Below are 17,985 nucleotides of genomic sequence, written 5' to 3'. Positions count from 1 at the left end.
TCACCTTTGCATTGGGCAAATGTTTTGAACCATAAAGAGATGAATAAAATCACATTCCCACCATATCCACCTGTATTGGGAATGCCCTTACAAACTTTCTCTGCTCAACTACTTGTTGACTTTTGAGTCTTTTTCTCCAACTCCTTTTTGTAAGTAGGGTCATAGGGGGGCTCCTATTTTTTCTTTAATAATCCAAAAGATATATTTTAATATTTTCCAATATGGCATTGATATTTGTGTTTTGATTTCTAAACTTTCCGGAAAAAAATGATTTGATCATTTTATTTCATATACTAACACTAAATCATAACCACCAATAATTTACAACCAAATTAATAATCCTTATATTAACTAAACCTATCATGTTATTTTACAATTATTAGAATATAATTTTCTTCTTTTAATTGAATAGGTCATAACTTGTGGATTATTAAAATCTAATAATGTCATCGAGACTGATGCCTGTGAACGCTTTCAAGAATAAAATGTTCACAGAACTACCACAATCCACCAGTATCTTTTGCACATCATACCCAGAAATACGCAAAGTGATTAATAATGCATTATCATGCGGCAACATCACCTTAGACAAGTCATTTGGTACGAACATAATTGCTCCTGGAATGCTAACCGATACCAGACTCTGATTTACTGGAATAGACTCGACATTGACCTCGAGCACTTCTTTTACCATCGAAATCTTTCTTATTTTATCTATAATGATTTTCTTCTGTGGTATCTCCCATTTGTAGATCATATTTATTACTCCAAGAGATTTCTCGTGTATAGTTGCAGTTTCTGCAGGTCTGACATTAGCCCTGAACTCTCGCAACTTACCATATCTTTCATCAGCATATCAATTTTTTTTAATAACTACAAACATCTGTTCGTCTCATGGTTTTCAATGTGGAATTAACAATAAAGCCTACCCTTCATCTCTCTGAGTGTGTATTTTGGCCATATCACGAAACCTTCTTTTGCAATCCTCCTTAATATATATTTCGGTGTGGAATTGACGGTAATAATTTTTTTTGATCCAACTCTTCTTTTAGTGTCTTTTCATATCTCCTCCTTTGCTCCGACTAATTATCTTGATTTATTTAATTTTCTTGAGGCCTTTTGTAATCTGATCTCGAGGAATCTCGACTCTCATGTCGATCTCCATTATCCCTATCTTTCTTTTCTGATACTTGCAACACATTTTGTGTCATGGCTGCTTGTATACCTTCTTCTACTCGAATATCTATGTCAACTTTGTCATACAACTTTTGTAGACTTTTAACTTCCTTACGTAAAATATATTTGTGCATATATGAACCAGGTATCATACCTGTTTGGAAAGCCATAACAGCTGTCATTTCAGACTCGTCCAGCCTCTCGACTGATTGAGTTTCAGCCTTAAATCTGGCCAAGAAATCCTTCAACGACTCTTTATTTCCTTGTTTCAATTGGAATATGACCGACACCTGTTTCGGCTTCACCCTCTGATGACCATAATTGGTGAGGAATCTCTATTCAATTTCACGAAAACACGAAATGGTTACCTCAGGTATTGTACATAACCACTTCAGTGCTTTGTCTTTTAGGCTTGAAGAAAATGACCGACATAACACGGCATCCCAATACTCCGTTCCATGATATATTGAGAACTAGTGTCGATAGCTGAAGAGATGGTCTATGAAGGTTAGTTGTCCCATCATATTGGGCGAATTTGGGATTTTTAAATTTTGGAGGTAATGGCACCCTATCTATGTCCTTTTTCAGCGGGTTTCGACCTACATCATCAGCCAATTTATGAATCAAAGATGATACTTTTTCCAGTAGCTAGTCCCTAAATTGCATCTGCATCATCTCTTGCACCATTTCTTTCGTGATTGGTGCTTTTACCTTTCCTCTTGCACCGCCTTTGGTGTCGATTTCGCCACTGATTGCACCTCTTCGAGATGGTTTTTTCTCACTTCCTCGTGATGACTGTTCCTCACCACTGAAGTGCCTGAACTCAATTCCTCTCCATCTTTATCGTACATCACTTCTAATGCACGCTTCTCATTCTCCTCTCACAACTTTGTTTTCGGCCATTAAAACTTTGTTTTGCTTCTCCAATTCTTCAAACTTTCTCACAAGACTTTTAAAGAAACCTCTTCTTCATGTATCTCTTCTACTTCTTCCACCAACCTACTTGCCGATCGCCTTGTTCTGCGTTCCTCATTCTTGGATGTTGCTTGAGAAGTGATTCCTTCGTTAATCATCATCATTTTATTTGTTGTAGCACGCTTAGGAGGCATCTTGACAAAAAAATGAATACTTCACTGATCTCATAGAATTTCCTCGAACACAACCAATTATTCTTTATCCCAAATATGTACAAATGGATTTGATCTTCAAAGAAAAAGAAAAGAAACGATTTTCTTGTCTTTGAATCATGGACATCGCCAATGTAGTGATCAAATTATTCTTCTAAGACCAGTTATGAATTGAATATGTTTGGATTGAATTGAGAATCATAAAGAAGTAAAGTAAAGTTTTGTATTAATCAGTAATGGCGGTTACAAAGTCGCTCAAACTCTCTCTATATTGCTCTGGTTTTACTAGTTTTTCTGGAATGAATGGAATGAATTTTTCTTTCTTTTGATCCTCGCTTTATATAGTCCTTCAGCTATGGTTGTATCCAATCCTGTCCTGACGCATGTCCATTCCCATTTTTCTTCCTCTTCTTCCCGCTTAATCCTACCATTAAACACTAACCAGAGATGTTTCATATTAGTTATGGTATTACGGGCTGAAATATCGGCTTGACAATATTTGCCCACGACAACTTTATTAACATGGTTTTGTATAGTTGTTACGTACGAAATGACTGTGTATAGTAAAATAGATATCTCTTATATATAAACATATAAAACAAAAAGTCTACATTTAGGGTCAAATGAGGTATCCAACCAATACACGAGATCTCCAATGAGTATAAAAAAATATACGATCATAAAAATCCAATCAAAACATGAGAGACTCCCATTTGCACACAAAAGATATTATATCTTCAACTCAATATGCTAAGTACATGCTCAAACTCCCTAAAAACATTTACTACTTCAACTTGGTTAGCTAAGTCAAAAACCTATGAAATGAGCTCGATCACGATCTTAAAAGCCAAGATAATTCAACAAACTCTAGCGATTTTAAAAGCCACAAACGCTTGAACTTAGTCCAATAAGTTAAAACATTGATCTCATGTCTTACATGCCACAAGCATTTCTAAGACAAAATATAAGATCTAACAAGATCTAAACAACATCATTGCTGCAAAAACAATGATAAAATAATAATAATATATATATATATACACAATGTCCCACAACTTCACCCACAAGACGAACTATAACCTAATTTTTTGTGAATATGTCCAACAAACCGTGAAAATCATCTCTACAAAATTTCATCTCATTTGAAGTGTTTAACAATGTCAAAAGATAATTGCAAAATCAAATAATCTAGACCGATAAAAAAAAAATATTCAAAATTGGCAACAATTTTTAACTAGGTTAGTGGTTTCCAAATGAGCCGAATTTTGGTGAATAGCTATCCATAGTTAGTAGATCATATCCACAAAATATTATCTCTTAACTCATCTTGTAAAGGGGCGTGGTATAAACCACGGTATAAAAATCGGGTCTTAATGGGGAGGGATAGAGCCACTCCTGAGACTTACAAATCGAATTAAGACTTGATTTTTTGTGGATATGATCTTCTTATAATGGATAGATTGCCCACAAAATTTTATCTTATTTGGATATGTCTAACCTTGTGAAAACTAGTGTTCAATTTTGAACGTTTATCTAACGGTCCATAATTTTCCGATTTCATAATAACATTATATATATATATATAGTCGTGCATTTTTTCATTAAGATTCATGCCTTCTTCTTGCGCTTAATATTCTTACTATCTCCTTATACATTAGTTAATATTATTGCATGCATTAATAATAAGTTTGAAACAGTTGCACTTATAGAGTTCATCCGTTTACTAAATTTTTCCTACCTTAACCTCCACTTAGAGAAAACCAAACAAATTCCTTAGCGAAACTAAAAACTATTTAATGTTATAGTTTGCCAACTATGTAGGGATTGCAATTGACACGACAAAAGCAGGGTTCCCTCTCGTCCCTCATTTTCCACTCTTGGTGTTTTAATACCCAATGGAAGTAGTAGAGGAAGGTTTACATGTACAATTGCACCAAATTGATAGGTTCTTTGGTAGATTTTATAGTCATCGAAATCAACATGCTCCCCTACCAACTACTACTCGGCTGTGCCTTCATAATCGTCGCCCACGTAACTCTTTCGCCCAAATTTCAACATACCTCAGCAGGTTAAACTGCCTACCAGAAATTGCCTATCCAATTACTTGAAGACGTATAATTCGTTCTGGCCGTACTTCTTTTCGGCGTCTAAGAGTGCTACCATCTCAACCTCAGAGTTCTATGCATATTCATAGGATACTTGATCAGCCAGAATCTTCTAGAAGTAATCACATGGTTAGAATCTCTTCAGCAAGGGAAAGGGTCAATGATCTAGATGAAAATTGCCCACTCATGGAATGGGTTCATAGAGTGGATAATCATGCAGAAAATTCTTTGCCAGGGGAGATTGTATCTGATTTAGCTTAAAATGCATCGTCTATTTGATGGGTTGACAATCTACCAGATCAGGCAGCGACTTCAAGAGGTTATGACAGGGTTGGAAGTCAAGAAGATCAATCTTTGCAACTGGATACTGTATCTAATTCTGATTTAGCCGACAATTGCCCGCTCATTCAGTGGCTCCGTAATTCAAAAGTTGCAGGCCCAGTTGATAATACTTGCCTTACACCGTTTCATGCAGAACCTTCAAGCCGTTATTCTTTGCAGAGACATTGCATTTCTAATCACGATTGTATCTCCCTCCGAAGGCAAACGGTGGAGCAAAATCGGGCTAAAGATACTGCTAAAAAAATAGCTCGTGCAAAACAAACAAGTGAGCAACGTGCATCGACACAATCAATTGATACATCTAGAAGAAAAGAAGCACACATTAGCCAAACCTCCAAGCAGAGAGATACTCATCGTGGCCTAGACACTGCTCGTAGAGCTTTGGCTCGTGGATTGCAAATGGATGAAGTAAGACATTCCAGACAAGCTCTATGTAGAGCTTGTAGAAGAACAACATTTGAAAGGCCAAACCCTATTGAAAGGGCTGTTCAAAATGCCCTCAATGTGCTCCATAGAAGAGTTGTTAGGCGAATAGTTGCACGTTAAGCAATTGCCCGCCAAACAGTGGTTATTTCTCGTCATAGAGTTATTTCGCAAAACGTTGTTCATCAAACCCTTCCGGTATTCAAGTTATGGTGGGTGAAGACAATATCCGTGAAAGCCCTAATCTACCACCTACTATGGACGACTGCATACCACTTTCCAACGCACAAGTCTTTTGGAGATCATGCAATGATATTTCATGGCTCAGTTGTCCTCTATGCAAAAGAAAATTTCCCGATCTAAAGATTTCTACAGGTATTTGCTCTTCTTTGTATATTTTGTTGGAATATGTTTGTATTAAGCGAGGACCTCACCTATAATAACAAATAATGTTGTAGATATTTGTACCTCTTGCAAGTTGGATAACCAGGCCAACCCTGACGCTGGCATATTCAATGTTAATAATAAAATGGATCCGGGCATTGTGCCTCTGAAACTGTCTCGTTTGTCCGATCTAGAAAGAATTCTCATTGCCAGGGTGCACCCCATGATGTCTATGTATCGTGTTAGGGGTCAACAATACAAGTACAATGGTAATGTCATAAAGTTTGCCCAAAATGTCAATCTGATTGCCACTATTCTGCCATTCAAGCCCGCTAATTTGTTTGCAATTCTTGTGGTTAATAGAGGGGGACCACATGCAAGCAAGGAATTTTGTGTTCGGCGAGAATTTGTTTGCACAACATTAGTTTGGTTGAAAACTTATCATCGGTACTATAATAATATAATTATTGACAATGAAACTATAGAAGGATTACATGTAGATGGACAACTTGAAGACATACCACAGATGTGCCACCCTGTGGAAGATACCGAAAATGGAGTTTCTGCCATACCGGGGGGAAGCAGATGAAGATGAGGGACCACTTGAATTGCATAACCATGATTTGCACATTGACGAGTTTTATGCTATTGGAACCATTTCTATTGCGGCACAACCCAATCAACAAGCACGTCTTCAAAGGGCATTCAAAGTACCAAATGTAGATCAAACTAATGTTCATATGCCTTTTACAACTCACATCATTGATGAGTTCTCAACCCCTGGATATGTTGCTATGGCATTTCCAACTTTGTTTTCTTATGGTGATGTTGATCTACGACAAGCTCGCCAGCAAAAAGTCAATCCATTGTCGTACTTCTAGTATCTGATGAAATATCATGATGGGCGTTTTGCTAGAGATTCGAGATTCTGCTACTTTGCTTGGAACTCTCTGTCAAGGTGGCATATACTTTTTTTAGGTGATGTTTTTGTCAGGAAAAATCCCGGGGATGCTGAGTTGTCAATTGAAGAAATTCAAAATATGGTTTCGTCCGGCGACAAGCAACTAGCTAATCGTGTCTCTTACTTTGCTAACAACATACGTGGTACCCGATCTTATTGGTATACAAGATTGAAAGAATTGACTGCCCATGGTTAAACAGTTAGGTGCACTAACCATTTTCTTCACACTCAGCGCTACTGACATGCAATGGCCATAACTGTTCCATATTTTAGATCCTTCTAATGATCTTGAAAAGATGTCTCCTTTAGATAAAAGAAGGGGACGCACAAAGTTAATTAATGATAACCCAAATGTTGTCGCTTGGTTCTTTCAGGCAATGGTGGAATTCTTCTTCCGGGATTATTCACAAGATGAGTTCTCTGTGGTTGATTATTGGTACCGGTTTGAGTGGCAAAATCGTGGTAGTGGTCATGTTCATGGATTTCTTTGGCTATCGGATGCTCCAGATGTTACTAAGATTGGTACAAGTGCTATAGATATAGCTAATGTCATTGAATATTTTGATAGACTTGTTTGCACTATGAATCCAGACTCAAGCATGTTTAGAAATATGCAACAACATCCTTGTTCACGCATTTTGCCACTCGACTTACAACTTGATACAAACGAAGATGACTATGTTTCATTGGTCAATTGGGTCATGCGACACTCTATATGTGGAAATCATTGTTTGCGCTTACACAAAACAACAAAACAAATGGTATGTCACTTTAGATACCCATCTGATGTAATTGGTCAGTCGAAGATTGTAGAAGAGCCTCCCAACAGTAACATGTATAGTTTTCTAGGGCGTCGGAATGATGAACTTGTGTGTTCCCACAATCGAAAGATTTTGCAGACCTGGCGTGCAAACATTTATTGGTCACCTGTCCTTTCAGTGCAATCTGTTGTAAATTACATTGCTAAATACACCGCAAAATCCAAACCATCCTAAAAAAGTTTCAAAGATAATTTCCAATAAATTGTTGAAGATTTTCGTCGACCTTGTCAAAATGCAAGATCTGCTTTCAAGCGCCTACTTATGAAAAGTGTCTCTGAAAGATATATTTCTGCCCAAGAAGTATGTCACTTGCTAATGGGGTCCCCATTGACACGATCATCCAGAAAGTTTGTACTCTTAAATGTAAGCGAGAAGAGCATGCTAGCATCAATTGTACGCCGTAGAAGAGTGGACGACGATGATGAAATTGTTGGAACAGATCCAACCTTTGTAGGAAGATATATGCAACGACCTTCTTGCTATGAAAATACTTCCCTCCTCAATATGGCAAAGAGTCATTACTTTAAGCAAAAATTTGGCACACATCTCGAGTAGCCGCAGTTGTGTGTTTGGTTTTGGAGCTAAACGGTGACATCCTACTAGACACTGAAAAATGGGAATCATTTTGTCGTCAACAAGTCTTAATTCATTACCATTATCGAACTCTTGAAGAAGCTAAGGGAGAATTTGCATTGTGGTCTGAAATATACTATGACTTGGGTTTCAAAGCCGCTCATAGGATTATTCTTCCAGAACCGATAGATGAAGAGTTTGAAGATGGTATTAAGGTAAAGCTTGGTACTGAAGACTTACTTCGGGATGAGTGGATGATGGTAGCAGCAATGGGGCCCACGTTTGTCCCTGGAAAAAATATGGAATTAGGAAGGAGAGATTTCGCCATTTCGCACGATTGGGCTGAAAGTTTACACCGGTATCCAAATATTGAAATTGATAAAAAAAATTGTGCATACTATGCATTATGGCAATGAACTGAATAATGAACCTCAACCCGTTGTACCAGATAATGATTTATCTCATGAACAAAGAGTTGCTCATGATATGGTTGTTAGAGCACTACAAGATGGAGCATTTATTCGCTTAATTGTTTGTGGGGGAGCAGGTACAGGAAAGTCCACTCTCATAAATGCAATTTTGTATTCAGTTACTGCATTTTTCAGAACATACAAAGCAGTACATATCATGGCTCCTATTGGAGTTGTCGCTTTTAATATTGGAGGTGCATCCATCCATCATGAACTCGCTATCACTATAGAACATAAAAGTGTTAAAAAAACTTTCAAAAAGATTGAAGGTGATCAATGTCAATGTATGCAGGAAGACTTTAAAAACACCAAACTTATCATTATCGATAAGTATAGCATGGTCGGAAGAAGTATGCTTGCAAATATTGACCAGCGTTGTCGAGATATTTTTGTAAAGAACGAGCCATTTGGTAATGTATCTATTATCCTCGTTGGTGATATGCGTCAATTACCTCTTGTATGTGATAGTTCATTATATGTCTAAGGTGGGTCTATTAAAAAACAACATGGTGGAATTGTGTATTCTAGTTTCGAGAAATGTGTTCGGTTATCATATATATTTCGACAAGCAGGAGATAAGCAAGCATCATTCCAAGAAGCACTGTTCAGACTTAGTAATGGAACTTCCACCGTCAGTGATTGACAAATATTTATAACTTGAGATATTTCCTCCTTCAATATGGAAGAGATTAACACCTTCAAAGATGTTTTGCATTTATTTTCGACAAAACAGCCTGCACATGATTACAATCTCACCCGACTAATTGAGTTTGGGAAACCAATTGCTCGAATTGTCTCAAAAAATAATTGTGATGCCGCTACCAAGGCTTTGTCAAATGATGCAGAAAGGCTTGGAGAAAGTTGTGTGTTTATGCCTTGGTGCACGTGGTTATGCTTTATTCAAACCTTGCCACAACAAATGGACTGGTTAATGGTGCAATGGGCACTGTTGTGGATATTGTTTACAGAGATAGTTGCAGATCACTAGAAGATATACCTTTTGTTGTTATGGTAGACTTTGACCACTATCGTGGTGCTAGATTCCATCCAAATTCTAATACAATACCAATTACGTACTCCACAAACATCTCATTGGAATACAGGTGATGCTTCGTGTCAGCGCATTCAAGTTCCTCTTGTACTATGTTGGGCTATAACAATTCACAAAAGTCAGGGGCTCACTTTTTTTTTTTATTTATTGGCAAGTCTGTTTTAAATGAGATTAGTAACTCTTTGATGTCGGCACCTGTAGGGGCTCACTCTTGATCGGGCTGTGGTTGATATTGGTGAAAGGGGAAAGTCTCGGTTTGACTTTTATTGATTTGTCTTGCACAAGAAAGTTGTGTGATCTAGCATTTAGCCCTATGTTCTCTTTGGAGAGACTTCAAACAATTGGAAAATGTGTTGGTCTTAGAGGCTGATTGCAAGAGGAGAATCGTTTGTTGCACTTGTCTGCTTCAACCATTTGATGTTCTTGGAAAATCTGATCGTTGAAATGTTAATTTATTGTTTTAATTAATCTCGGTATGTAGTATTCATCTTTCTAACTTTATTTCTATTTATATTGTTTGCAAATTCACTTCATCAAGATGTTTTATATTTCTCATAAATGAATATCTAATGTCATTATCATGCTTAATTTTGTTGTTTGGATTTATGTAGGTTCTTCCACAAGTAATGTATAGGAGGATATTTTTTGATAGTTATTGCAAATGGATTTTGTCATTTCAGCTACTGCCTTTTATATTATAGTTGTTTAAACTTTTGCTAACCCCCATCTCTGTGTCTTTTGAGTTGAGTTGAGCAGTTTGTAAAATAAATAACTGTACAACTTGTTATATGTATAGTATTTTAGAACCTTTGAGATGTTGTTACTCTGGTTTGATGTTGTTACTTATTTGGTTCTTCAAATGCATGTTTCTACATATGACAGGTTTAATGATTTATAGATATGACATGTTTTTTATGATTTAATATCGAAAATACAAATGAGACTCTGTCAAAATTTTCATTCGTAAAATATGTGTTATGATTTTTTTACGTGGATAATATAATATTTGTTTCTAAAGTAAATAACTGTGTAACTTGTTATATGTATAGTGTTTTAAAACCTTCGGGATGTTACTTTAGTTTTCTGATGGTGTTGTATATATGTATTTTGGTTTTTAAATAACGAAAGACAAAAATATGTTTCTTTGGAATGACAGATTTTGTGATTTAATGTTGAAAATATAGATATGTTTCTTTGGAATGATAGGATATTATGTGACTTGGCTCCAAACATAAAATGGCTCCATTGGGGTGCCCATCGTAATGCATGACTACTTAACAGGGGAAATTTTCGCAAATACTAGCTTCTTTCATTGTTGGGATAATGGTATACTTCTTCACATTTACCGCACATGTAATTATTGATAGATAATTATGTGTATATGCTAAAGTGTTACACATGTTAATACACGATTGTTGGTTCAAGTAAGCAATAAAATAATCGCAGCAAAAATATTCAATCAATATTGTTCACATTTACCACACACGTAATTATTGATAGATAATTTTGTGTATATGCTAAAGCGTTACACATGTTAATACATGACTGTTGGTTCAAGTAAGCAATAAAATAATCGTAGCAAAAATATTCAATCAATATTGTTACACTTGAATAAAATAGACAATGATATAGTCTATTTTTATTAATTTATCTATCTAATTATCAAAAAATTAATCAAGTCATGGAAATAAATAAATAAATAATAAATATATATATATATATATATAAGCCAAATAAATTATATACTACGCTCACGCCCCCGCTGCAATGCAGTATACTAGTTAGACAGTTGTAAACTTTCCTTGTATGTTACAATTGGATTAACAGCTAACGCAAATGCTCGTGATATATATAGCCAAGTGGGCATTAAAGTTTAATGGAGTAGAGCATCCACTAAGCTTTATGAATGGTAATCCGTTTTATTTTGAATTTTATTATAAATGGAATAGTATTATAAGGACATAAAAAATATATAAAGCAATATAATCACTGCCCAATAGTATAAGGGTGATCTTGGACACACTCGTAAAAACACTCTCGTACCCCAATTTTAAAATAAATAAATAAAATGATTTTAGACACATTTAGTTTCCTAAATTACTATTCTTTTTATTTGACGTACCCAAGATATTTATTGGAAACAAGGAAAAATAACTAATATTAAACACTACCAGTATAGAAAATCATTTCTTTGGATCATAAGCTCATATCAACAATGGCTCTTAATTATCGTCTAAATAACTAAATAACTATGAACATAATTGAAGTGTTTTTAAAACAAAATCAACATTCCACTATTCTTTTTAAATAAAAAGTCTCCAATGTTCAAAGCGAACACGACTAAAACAATAACAACCAAGTACATGAGCTTCATGTAGTTCTAATTGTCAGATATTTATATGAGATAACTGCCATGCTACGTCTCATCCAACCTCAAAAAATAAGCATCTATATGCTCTAAACTTGACAAGCAAAAAGAATAATACACACCAAATTCCCTTTAATCACAATAATTATGAATTTATAAGCCTCCAGGTACAACTAACCATGAATTCCCAATTTTTGTAATTACATAACAATAAAGAACAGTCTTGGCGGATATCCAACAGAGTTTAATCTATTTACACCTCAAACTACCGTCCATTTGAATTTGTTTGGAGTTCCATTTTCTGCTCATAGATTACACCTTCCCACATTGATATAGTCAGCATATAAGTATCATAGCTAATAAAACCATTGTATAAATACTGGAATATATAGATTTCGCTTGTGGAAGCTACACCAACATTGTTCGACCTAGAAAGAAATCGATCAAAATTATCTCCAAACGGTCTCATTTGCATATGTGAAAATTGCATTATGATGCTCGATGAGACATTGAACTACCTCAATAACACTGAAATCAGTGGGAAAGCCGTCGTCCAAAGGAATGGCAGAGGAGTCGAATTGTCTTGACGAATAATGTTGTTTATATTTGAAAAGGAGTATAGCGAATATAGAAAGGTTAAAATACAATGAAATTTTTATGCCGGTTTTATTCTGGTTTTAGTTTTTACCCATTTTTTCATATTTCTTTCGGCAGATCGACAATCTATGGTCCAAATCACTGCGCATTGAGTTGCACACAAAGTTGTTCGCATTGTAGATTTGGTATATTTTTTAATACTTCTACCCCTATTGGAAATGCCCCAAATTAATTTGGGAGATATTATTGGATTTAGATAGTTATTGGGGTACAACAAATATTTATGTTAGTTATGGCGTACGAAGTATTTTTATGGGTGTGTATAATCCTAGTATAATCATTGGTTTACAACCAAATAAAAAATAACGATATTAACTAAGTCTAGTTGGGCAGGCCTATCATGTTATGTTTTAGCTACTACTTCATTAACTGATTTGAAATGTTGTTTGGGTTGCCCTTAATTGTTTTAAACAAAAAAATGAATATAATGTGTTACAACAGGTGGGATGAGTTGATTAAAGCTCAAAGATGAATGACGACTAATTCTTGGAATATGGATATGGATGTTATAGAGGACCTTGTGGATTGTTGATATGTAGGCCTTTACAATTTGATTTGTTTGGGAGAGAACATATGTTTAGTTAGTCGTAGATGGAGTGATGGACTTATATAGCTATATGAGGTTATGCTGACTCGACTGATAGCATGATGATAGGGAGTGCATGGCATGGCCTAGCTGCCTAGGGGAGGGAGGGAGTTTTTTTTTTTGGATAAAAGGAAAACATTTCCAAAAAATTTAGGAAGCGCTTTCTACAGAGTTTTCATCTACGGACAACTGAATCAGAGACCTAGCCGTAGCTGGGTTCAAACTAAAAAATGGAGGAGCTCTCCTTTCCCTACTAGCTAGTGCATGAGCAACAAAATTAGAGTATCTACGAATAAAATGAAAATGACAGTCATCCAACAATGAGATACAAACATAAATATCATGCGCTATTGAGGTAGCTCCCCAAGATAAGCTTGTTCTCCTCTGTTCCAACATTTCAGCTAAATTTTTACAGTCCTTCAAAATGGCGAGACATCGGATCTGCAAATGCCGAGTCAGGTCTAGTCCTCCTCGAATAGCTCGTGCCTCTGCCTCTTCTAGATCAGAGGCTATGTCTCTACTGTGTCCTGCACCAAATACAATAACCAAAGTTATTCCATAAGGCAAAACCTATTCCTACTTGCTTTGTGTTACAATCCCAAGAGGCATCCGTGGTGAGGTAATACCAATTGTTGTTTATTTGAGGCCATATGTGTAAATGGTTGTTTTTGGAAAAGGGTTTTTCATTGTTAGTAATTAAAGTTTCAGCTCTACATATAATGCTGGAAACATTTGTTTGTTTTTGGCTGAAGACAAGGTCATTTTTACTAATATAAATGGAAAACATAGTAGTTGCGAAATTACTCATAGTGCTTCGTAAAATAGTTTTATCATGTAGGTTAGAACAAATAGTACTAATAATATAGTCGATTGAATATGTTTGGTTCCAGTGGTCCGTTCTAATGGAAAATTTAGAAGCATACTAGATGTCTGAGCATATTGCAATGGAAGAGTGCGTGAGAATTAGATTCCACTTGGTTGTTGCACCACGGGCAAATTATAGAGTTGGTAATAGTCCTATTCCTCAGGTTCTCTCGTGTAGGAAGGCTGTTTGTGACAGCTTTCCAGAGGAACAATTTTACTCTTTATGATGTATCAATATTCCATATCTTTTTCCAGAGTTGCTGATTTTGCCCGTTGTCAGATGTTTTTGTGCTGAGATATTTGTACACAGATTTGACGCTGAGTTCCCCATTTTGTTCCCTTGTCCATCTGATGGTGTCTACATGTTCGTTCTGACTGAGCTGTATTTTCAAGATTTCCCTGACAATGTTGGGGAGAAAGAGGGTATCTAGAATATTCGTTTTCCAGGTGCGGTTTTGCTGGTCTATAAGATCTGCAACTCTCTTGTATGCATTGTTTGATGGTGGAGGACCAGAAGGTTTTTTATTTGGCAGAGTAGGTATCTAGGGATCCAGCCATATGTCTATATCATTTCCTGAACCGATATGCCAGCATAACTGAGGAAGAATTTCGTCTCTCGCATTTATAATGCCTTACCAGATCTTTGAGGCACCCTTTGGGCATTTAACAGAAAGGATCGGTTTTCCTCGTGCATATTTCTTTAAGAGACTAGAGGCCCATTGTTTGTCCGGTTATTTTACAATTCTTTAAAATAACTTTGCTTGTAAAGCGGTATTGTGGTGCGAGGCAATTCTAATTCCAAGTCCTCCACTTGATTTTGGGTGGCAAGTCTTGTTCCAGCATATATAATGGATCTTGTTTGTGTTTTCTTTTGTTTTCCCCCAAAAGAAATTTGCATTCAGAGAGTCTAGGGTATTGCAAATTGATGTTGGTAACGGGAATACAAACATAGGGTGAGAGGGTATAGCTGAGGTGACGGCTTTAATGAGGGTAAGTTTTCCCGCTTGGGTAGGAGTTTAGCTCTCCACCCTTCCATTCTTTGAAGAACCCTTTGTATGACTTCATCAAACTCAATTCCACTTTTTCTTCTGAGAATCAAGGGGGTACCGAGATATTTTTCATGGGTGATTGTTTTTTCAATCTCAATGATGTTTTTGAGATCTTGTTTATTCGAGTGGTGAGTGTTGCGGCTGAAGAGAATACCCGACTTTTGGAAGTTTATCTCTTGCCCGGACACATTTTTAAAGGTCTCCAAAATATCTTTAAGGTGATTTGTCTCAGAGAGGTTGGCTCTGCAAAAGATAAAGTTGTCATCAGCAAATAGGAGGTAAGATATAGGTGTGTCGCTTCGACTGATTTTTACTCCATGTATTTTCTTTTCTTTCTCGGCTTTGGTGAGAAGCCGTGATAGAAATTCCATGCAGATGATGAAAAGGAAAGGTGAAAGCGGATCTCCTTGTCGGATGCCTCTCTCTGGCTTGAGAAAGCCTGTACGTGACCCATTGAGCTTGAAGGAGAGAGAAGTAGTAGAAATGCATTGGTTTACCCAATTTATCCATTTTTCGCATAAACCAAGGGCTTCCATGGTATCCAAGAGAAAATCCCATTCTACTATGTCAAAAGCTTTGCTTAGGTCTAGCTTTATAGCCATATAGTTTGGAGTGCCTTTTTTCATTTTCAAAGTTTTGACTACCTCATGGGCAATGACAATATTGTCAAAATTTTGTCTTCCTTTTACAAAAGCACTATGGGATGAGGATATAAACTTTTCGATGAGAGGTTTGATACGTTTGCAAGATTTTTTGTGATAATTCTAAGGCTAACATTGCAGAGGCTAATGGGACAGAATTAGTCTAGAGTTTATGGTTTCTGGCATTTAGGGATTAGGATGATATTTGTGTGGTTTATCTTAGTCAGGAGGTAGTCAAAGTTCATGAAGCTTTTGATGGTATTTAGAAGATAAGGGTGGATGATATTCCATTTGTAGTCTTTATGGGCAAAAAAAAACAAGTGTTAGAGCATCTTTAGGAGAGTTACCAAAAAAACACCAAGCAACTTTAGGAGCAACATCAAAATTTCACCAAGCAACTATGCGGTTTTGCCAAAATCGCACCATATAGCCCACGCGGTTTTGCCAAAACCCCGCCATTAAAGCCCAACTGACAAGCCTAAGCCTACGCGGTTTTCAGAAATTTGCATTCAGAGAGTCTAGGGTATTGCAAATCGATGTTGGTAACGGGAATACAGACATAAGGTGAGAGGGTATAGCTGAGGTGACGGCTTTAATGAGGGTAAGTTTTCCCGCTTGGGACAGGAGTTTAGCTCTCCACCCTTCCATTCTTTGAAGAACCCTTTGTATGACTTCATCAAACTCAATTCCACTTTTTCTTCTGAGAATCAAGGGGGTACCGAGATATTTTTCATGGGTGATTGTTTTTTCAATCTCAATGATGTTTTTGAGATCTTGTTTATTCGAGTGGTGAGTGTTGCGGCTGAAGAGAATACCCGACTTTTGGAAGTTTATCTCTTGCCCGGACACATTTTTAAAGGTCTCCAAAATATCTTTAAGGTGATTTGTCTCAGAGAGGTTGGCTCTGCAAAAGATAAAGTTGTCATCAGCAAATAGGAGGTAAGATATAGGTGTGTCGCTTCGACTGATTTTTACTCCATGTATTTTCTTTTCTTTCTCGGCTTTGGTGAGAAGCCGTGATAGAAATTCCATGCAGATGATGAAAAGGAAAGGTGAAAGCGGATCTCCTTGTCGGATGCCTCTCTCTGGCTTGAGAAAGCCTGTATGTGACCCATTGAGCTTGAAGGAGAGAGAAGTAGTAGAAATGCATTGGTTTACCCAATTTATCCATTTTTTCGCATAAACCAAGGGCTTCCATGGTATCCAAGAGAAAATCCCATTCTACTATGTCAAAAGCTTTGCTTAGGTCTAGCTTTATAACTATATAGTTTGGAGTGCCTTTTTTCATTTTCAAAGTTTTGACTACCTCATGGGCAATGACAATATTGTCAAAATTTTGTCTTCCTTTTACAAAAGCACTATGGGATGAGGATATAAACTTTTCGATGAGAGGTTTGATACGTTTGCAAGATTTTTTGTGATAATTCTAAGGCTAACATTGCAGAGGCTAATGGGACAGAATTAGTCTAGAGTTTATGGTTTCTGGCATTTAGGGATTAGGATGATATTTGTGTGGTTTATCTTAGTCAGGAGGTAGTCAAAGTTCATGAAGCTTTTGATGGTATTTAGAAGATAAGGGTGGATGATATTCCATTTGTAGTCTTTATGGGCAAAAAAAAACAAGTGTTAGAGCATCTTTAGGAGAGTTACCAAAAACACCAAAACAACTTTAGGAGCAACATCAAAATTTCACCAAGCAACTATCGCGGTTTTGCCAAAATCGCGCCATATAGCCCACGCGGTTTTGCCAAAACCCGCCATTAAAGCCCAACCGACAAGCCCAAGCCTACGCGGTTTTCAAAATTTGCATTCGAGAGTCTAGGGTATTGCAAATCGATGTTGGTAACGGGAATACGAGACATAAGGTGAGAGGGTATAGGCTGAGGGTGGCGGCTTTAATGAGGGTAAGTTTTCCCGCTTGGGACAGGAGTTTAACTCTCCACCCTTCCATTCTTTGAAGAACCCTTTGTATGACTTCATCAAACTCAATTCCACTTTTTCTTCTGAGAATCAAGGGGGCACAAAGATATTTTTCATGGGTGATTGTTTTTTCAATCTCAATGATGTTTTTGAGATCTTGTTTGTTCGAGTGGTGAGTGTTATGGCTGAAGAGAATACCCGACTTTTGGAAGTTTATCTCTTGCCCGGACACATTTTTAAAGGTCTCCAAAATATCTTTAAGGTGATTTGTCTCGGAGAGGTTGGCTCTGCAAAAGATGAAGTTGTCATCAGCAAAGAGGTGAGATATAGGTGTGTCGCTTTGACTTATTTTTACTCCATGTATTTTCTTTTCTTTCTCGGCTTTGGTGAGAAGCCGTGATAGAACTTCCATGCAGATGATGAAAAGGAAAGGTGAAAGCGGATCTCCTTGTCGGATGCCTCTCTCG

Source organism: Coptis chinensis, chromosome 6 (genome assembly GCF_015680905.1).
Source record: "Coptis chinensis isolate HL-2020 chromosome 6, ASM1568090v1, whole genome shotgun sequence".
In the NCBI taxonomy this organism is placed as follows: Eukaryota; Viridiplantae; Streptophyta; class Magnoliopsida; order Ranunculales; family Ranunculaceae; genus Coptis; species Coptis chinensis.
Note: the sequence above shows the minus strand (reverse complement) of the source record.